This window comes from Poeciliopsis prolifica, unplaced genomic scaffold, assembly GCF_027474105.1.
Source record: "Poeciliopsis prolifica strain line A6 unplaced genomic scaffold, Auburn_PproV2 SCAFFOLD049, whole genome shotgun sequence".
In the NCBI taxonomy this organism is placed as follows: Eukaryota; Metazoa; Chordata; class Actinopteri; order Cyprinodontiformes; family Poeciliidae; genus Poeciliopsis; species Poeciliopsis prolifica.
Window position 1 is genome coordinate 637,391 of NW_026562424.1, and position 6,750 is coordinate 644,140.

At 39.0% G+C, this 6,750-nt stretch overlaps 1 long non-coding RNA gene across 2 annotated transcripts; it reads right to left on the reverse strand.

Annotated features, from left to right (window-relative positions):
• Positions 1-356: 356 nt before the first annotated feature.
• On the reverse strand, positions 357-3,826 carry LOC129377744 (uncharacterized). Of its 2 annotated transcripts, XR_008607961.1 has the most exons (5): positions 3,665-3,826; positions 2,278-2,686; positions 1,648-1,697; positions 1,389-1,546; positions 357-924 (listed from the first exon to the last, which is right to left on the reverse strand). It is a non-coding gene; the product is annotated as an uncharacterized LOC129377744 (long non-coding RNA). The 2 variants fall into 2 exon arrangements; XR_008607960.1 differs by lacking the exon at positions 3,665-3,826 and having other exon boundaries at positions 2,278-3,100.
• Between the last annotated feature and the right edge of the window lie 2,924 nt (positions 3,827-6,750).

Sequence of the window (6,750 nt, forward strand, 5' to 3'; positions counted from 1 at the left end):
TGGGTCCCACATGGTTAACTCACATGAGGCCCATCTGTGGCCCACTAGGGTGCTGTCAAGAATATTTACATGGGTCCCAATTGGGTCTGAACTGGGCTAGAATATGGGTAACAAGTGGGTTTGTCCACGGTTTCCATGGTGGCCCCACATGGGTTTGCCCAAGTAGATTTCAATGGGTGCTGACTGGGCTTTCAGTGGGACCCAGATGCCTTAATCCTGTAGGAACAATTCTCATCTAACCTGGATGTGAATTACATTCATAGATATGCAATCTTGATCAACAATCCAAAGTCTAGCTTAAAACGTGTTCAAATAAAAAAAAAAAAAAGAGATGAAAAATTCATTTTGCTCAAGGCTTTTATTTAGTAATTTAAAATATTGTCAGGAGTTATTTTTTACCTCACTACAGCAATTATTAGAACTTCATTAATACTCAGGGAATGGTGCCACAAAAAGAAATCTGCAATTATTCACGACATCTTTGAAAATAACAGAAGCTAGTTTACTATAACAAACTTATAAACAGATCTATAAATATATATCTATAGATGCACACAAATAAAGACACCTACATATTTTCCTACAGGTCTATAAATGTATACATCTAAATACTATCTATATAACTTTATACACGTATATTCACATTGATACACACAATGTGAATATACACACCTATATAGATCTTTCACAATACATTTTTGTTAAACATTTTTAAAAATAACCTACATGCCATATGCATGCTTAAATTTGAAATCTCTCATACTTTACTGAAACTGTCCATCTTGAAAGACCTCCCCAACCTGAGTTTGAACTGGCAGTCTCTCTAGTCTATTTCCACTTCCACTCGGGCTCCAGTAAACCACTTCGAGAGTCTTTGCTGTATGCTTGTGTGATTCTGTAGATGGATAATTTCTTTTAAGTCCCCTGAAATAACAAGCAAAGGTAGAAATTGTATTAGTGTTTCATTTTAGCACAATGTAACATTCATGAGATTTGCATCTCCCCCTTCATGGGGCAAAAATGCTTGCAGAGATATGCCATAATCAAAAGGACTCTTGAGTCATCATTATTATGTACAGAAACTATATTCTTACTGTAAATTTAAAATATATCCATCTATATAAATCAACTACTAGGTTCTATCGTGGTTTTGTGGTTATTTTAATATTGTTTGAAATGCAAACAATATTACCTTCAAATTTTTAAGTTCTTAACAACAGTGAAAGAATACTGTTCAAATAAAACCAAAAATTGAAGACTCAATTTTTAACCTAAAAACATTACTAAAAAACAAACAAAAGAATAAAACAACCAAAATAAATTAACATATGTTTAAGAAAGAAAAGTGAAAAAAAAAAGTTACTCTGACAATAAAAACTGATATTTACCATACAAAACATCAAAGAGACGCAGGTCCAAGAGCTTGTTTCCAATGTTGGCCAAAAAGGTTGAACTGGACTTCCAGTTCATGGGACATGAGGAATCGCACAGCTGGTTGTATTGTGTCATCTAAGGATGCTCCTCCAATTTCTGTAGCCATGGCAACCTTAAGTACAATGACAATAACAGGACAACATTTTGTTTTTGTTCATCAGTTTGTCATTATATCACTCTTATGTGCTTAATTTCACTAACATATTAATCTACCTTTTTCAAATCATTATAAAGTGATCTTCACACGCTGATCCTCTTGAAGCCTGCAAAAATATATTTTATTAGTGCAATATAACATTTAGACTTTTCAAAAAAATAAAAAAATTAAGGCAAAACAGCCTTTGTATGGATTAACTACTGAAGCCTTATATTGTAAACACTGAACAGTTTTGCAATTATCCTAATTTCTTTGTTAACGTGACAGGACTAAGACAGTAGTATTACTCTTAAGAGAAGTTTAGAAAATCACTATAAATGTAACTAATAAAGCCTAAAACATTGCACATATAAAAAAATTAGAGCTACAATTAAATATAAGTACATTTCACATAACTGCTAGCTAAATATTGCAAAAATATCGAAAAGAATTTCTTCATCTTTCAATATTTGTTTCAGGCTTGGCCACTGATTGACATGATGGGTTTCAATTTACGGACCCACATGCAGTAACCACACGTTGGATAGGGATGAGTGAGTGATTTATTTACAACAGGACAAAATAAAATCTATTTCCCGGACATCAGCGGAAGGGTGAGGACCACTCGACCAGGTTGGCCTGAAACGAGAACTTAGTTATGACGGGCTTAGAATGAGTGATCGGAGGGGAAACAGGAACAGGCTTACTTCGGTGCGGGTCTTTCGAGGCGTGGGTGTGAGATGCCAGGTTCCTGAGAGAGGGTGTGCAGCGGTTCCGAAGGTAAATGCGAGGTGGGAATGGAAGAGAGCTGGAAGCTCGAAGGGTGGAGTGGAGGCAGTGGAATCGGCGGAGCGAGCAGGCAGGTATTCACTGGTGAGTTCTCGAATGAGGCGACAAAACCCCTAGGATCGAACAAACACAGAGACCAGGTGACTTCTAGTAGACACAGAAACGTTCTCAGAAAACTGTTCACAACAGGAGAGGCCAGAGTGACTACCGGTGTATGCAACCATCTAGCATACACCAGTAGAATCTTCAGTCAATCTAGCGTAGACTGAAGATTCTGCTGCTCCTCCACCTGTGCCAAGCTCCACGGGCTCCTCACAAAGATCCTCGCTGAAATAAGATGCGACACTCACATACACACACTCTCACACAGGAACCCTGACACTGATGACTACTCTAGACCAACACAATAGCGGCAGATTGAAATAAACTATGACATAACAAAACGCTTTAAAGTGTCACACAACAATTAAAAAAAGAATTTAAAAATATGAACTACAATGCCTTCATCCTATTTACAAAAAACCTTTTAGGCCCAATATACTGAAACCACATGGGCCCCATATAGTGTTCCCATTTCTGTCCCATGCCCGGTTAGCCCACGTTAATGCTGAATTGGGCCCATACATTTAACCCAATTGAGCCAACAATATGAGTCCCATTTCGGTTAACCTTTTGAGCCTCACGCAGTTGGCCCAGATAAAACCCATGCCCTCTTATCATTACCTATATAGCCCAAAGCTAAACGATTCAATGCAGTTTTATTGAAAAAACGACAATAATAATCTTGCATGGGTCCCAGCCAAACCAGCCTGAATCCATACATGAGACCCACCCATGCATGCTGATGTGACTGAGAAAGATTATTAAAAGCCCAAGTACATAGAATGAAAGCACAATAGTTACTCTTTTTAAATCATACAAATGGTTTTATTGTGTCCAGACACTTTGTAACAACCTCTGCTAGCAACATAGATTCTTCAGTGAACCGATTTCATTCTGCCTCGTTGGCGCTCAAATGAACCAATGGCAGCTCAACAAATAGAATGGCGGCGGTATTGAAAATGGTTTGGCCCACAACGCTGCGTTTGAAATCGGTCTGCACTAAAATCTGCTTATTGTGTGTAGCTGTGTGTGTTAGCAATATCAGAAAAAGTATCACCCTAAAGAAAAGCAAAAATAACAATAAGAATTAAGTCTCTTTTGGGATACTGTCGTCCGATTTGTTACGAGCAACAATTTTTTTAACAAGCGATTTAAAATCTCTCCCTAAAATTTGGTACTAGGTAAAAGAAGAAATGTACTTACAGATTCTTTCGTAGATCAGCCAACAGGCAGACTCCGCGCCAACGGACTGATGAAGAGAACAGGCTTGATTTTGAAACCGCATATCCATCCGCGGGTCATTTTACGTTTTCCAAGAAACACAAGATTAATTTTTGAGAGTGCTACATCGGTTTAACAAATGTAAAACCGATGTAGCAAAAGTTCTCAATGTAAATAAATACATTTCGTTGTCCTCCTTATTCAAATATGTTTTGGAACTATTTCTTCAGTGGATGTGTAAAGTGCCTACCGGTACTTCAATTCACCAACCTTTATTGGCAACGGTGCCTCAGAGCAAACAATGAACAAAAAGGTAATTGGAACCAAATGAATCATTAACAGAAATGTTACGTTTTTTTATTTTTTATTTTTATTTATACTGATGACTTGGAAAATGTTTGCAAATATATGAAAAAACAGATGCTCAAAATTTTACTCTTGTCTCTCACTTGCTAATGAGTTTTGTTTATTTTCTAAACATTTTGTGATATTTTTCACAATGGTCTGATCTGAACTATTTGTCCAAATAAAAATTTAAATCTTGCTGCGAACAGGCTGCAGTAAACTCTATGGATGTCTAAACATCCAATTGATAAAAAATAATAATAAAAATAAAATAAAAAGTTATTATTATTAAAAATAAAACAAGGACTAAAGCTCAACCATGACCACTCTGTGCTTAATTTTGAGTAAGCACCAGAATATGAGTTTACGTATATATTTCAAACAGATTATTTCAAAAAAATGTTTTAAGACATTCAGACTGCAATAATAAAATGAAAAAAAAGTTAGGGGTTCAAAGTGTAGCAAGAGCAATACTGAACTGGCTTTTGCTTTGACATACAGTGAAAAGTTTGAAAGTGACAGGTAACCACATTGTCGATTAAAATGTTCTACAATTTTGTCCCATTTAGACCATGAAAAAAGTACTAGGGGCTACATTTTCCTGCCCAGGTCCAACCCATGTATGGTTAGCCCATGCTCATGTCATGTTAGTTTAATGTGGACAGCCCACATTGGGCTTCTCATGTGGGGCCCATGATACTGAAACCACATGGGCCCCAAATAGTGTTGCCCATTTCTGTCCCATTTCCAGTTAGCCCACATTGTTGCTGAATAGGGCCCATACATTTAGCCCAAATGGGCCAGCCCATAGGGGTCCCATTTTAGTTAACCATATGTGTCCCATGAGGTTTGCCCAGATAAAACCCATGACCACTCATTACCCATATGGCCTACTACAAACCCAAGGGGGCCCACTCATGCGTACTGGCTTGAAGACTGGACTGGACTGTTCTAGCATAAAATAATAACATGAAAAAATGTTAAGGGTTCAAAGTGTGGCTAGAGCAATACTGAACTGGTTTAAAAAAATAAAGCATTGTAGAATTATTTTTAATGTTTTAATATCCTGGTCCTCTGGAAGCCTATTGTTTGTAAATGAGCCAGGCATAGATATCACACAGTGAACATGTTTTAGGTTCAAACATTAGGAAGACATGGATGTTCTGTTCTATCAGCAAAATATATCCTTGGGTGATCTCCAAGACGAGGTCACCTTCGTCCTGGAGACCTCGACAATGGTCAAGGTCACCAACCTTTACTATCGTCGAGGTTTCCTACAAGGAAAAAATTAAATTCTACAATTTACCTTACATCAACTCCATTAGAGGCCAGCTGAGTAACAATTGCCTTGGCAAAGACTATAAAGCTGACATCTCGGGTAATTCTTTCCAAGTTTTGAGAATCTTGCTCTTGCAGCTTTTGCTTTGACATACAGTCAAAATTTTGAAAGTGACAGGTTAACTACAGGGGTTGGACAATGAAACTGAAACACCTGGTTTTAGACCACAATAACTTATTAGCGTGGTGTAGGGCCTCCTTTTGAGGCCAATACAGCATCAATTCGTCTTGGACAAGTATGGGGCCAAGGGAATGCCATGATATGGCAGCCCACACCATCAATGATCCACCCCCATGCTTCACTCTGGCATACAACACTCTGGCTGGAATGCATCTTTGGGGCTTCTCCACACCGTAACTCTCCCGGATGTGGGGAAAACAGTAAAGGTAGACTCATCAGAGAACAATACATGTTTCACATTGTCCACAGCACAAGATTTTCGCTCCTTGCACCATTGAAACCGACGTTTGGCATTGATACGAGTGACCAAAAGTTTGGCTATAGCAGCCCGGCTGTGTATATTGACCATGTGGAGCTCCCGACGGACAGTTTTGGTGGAAACAGGAGAGTTGAGGTGCACATTTAATTCTACCGTGATTTGGGCACCGTGGTTTTATGTTTTTGGGATACAATCCAGGTTAGCACCCAAACATCTCTTTAAGACAGCTTCATCTTGCATCCACAGTTAATCCTGTTAGATGTGGTTCGTCATTCTTGGTGGTATGCTGACATTACCCTGGATACTGTGGCTCTTGATAATCACAAAGACTTGCTGTCTTGGTGAACAATTTGCCCTCTTTTGAACTCCAGTATGTCCCAAATAATGTTATGTGCATTGCAATATTTTGAGCAAAACTGTGCTCTTACCCTGCTAATTGGACCTTCACACTCTGCTCTTACTGTTGCAATGTGTAATTCATGAAGATTGGCCACCAGGCTAGTCCAATTCAGGCATGAAACTCCCACACTAAAATGAGAGGTGTTTCAGTTTCATTGTCCAACCCCTGTACATTGTTCTACAATTTTGTCTCATTTAGCCCACTTAAAAAGGACTGGGGTCTACATATCCACACCCAGGTCCAACCTGGGCGTGGATATGTACTGACCACACTGAACCCACAGTGGGTTCAGTGTGGTCAGCCCACATGGTCTCCCCATGTTGGGCCCATGACATGAGCCCATGCTGATGTCATGTGGGTTCAGTGTGGTCTGCCCACATGGTCTCCCCATGTTGGGCCCATGATACTGAAACCACATGGGCCCACATAGTTTTGCCCAGTTCTATCCCATTCCCAGTTAGCCCACTTAAAAAAGGACTGGGGCCTACATATCCACACCCAGGTCTAACCCATATATGGTCAGCCCATGCTGATGTCATGTGGGT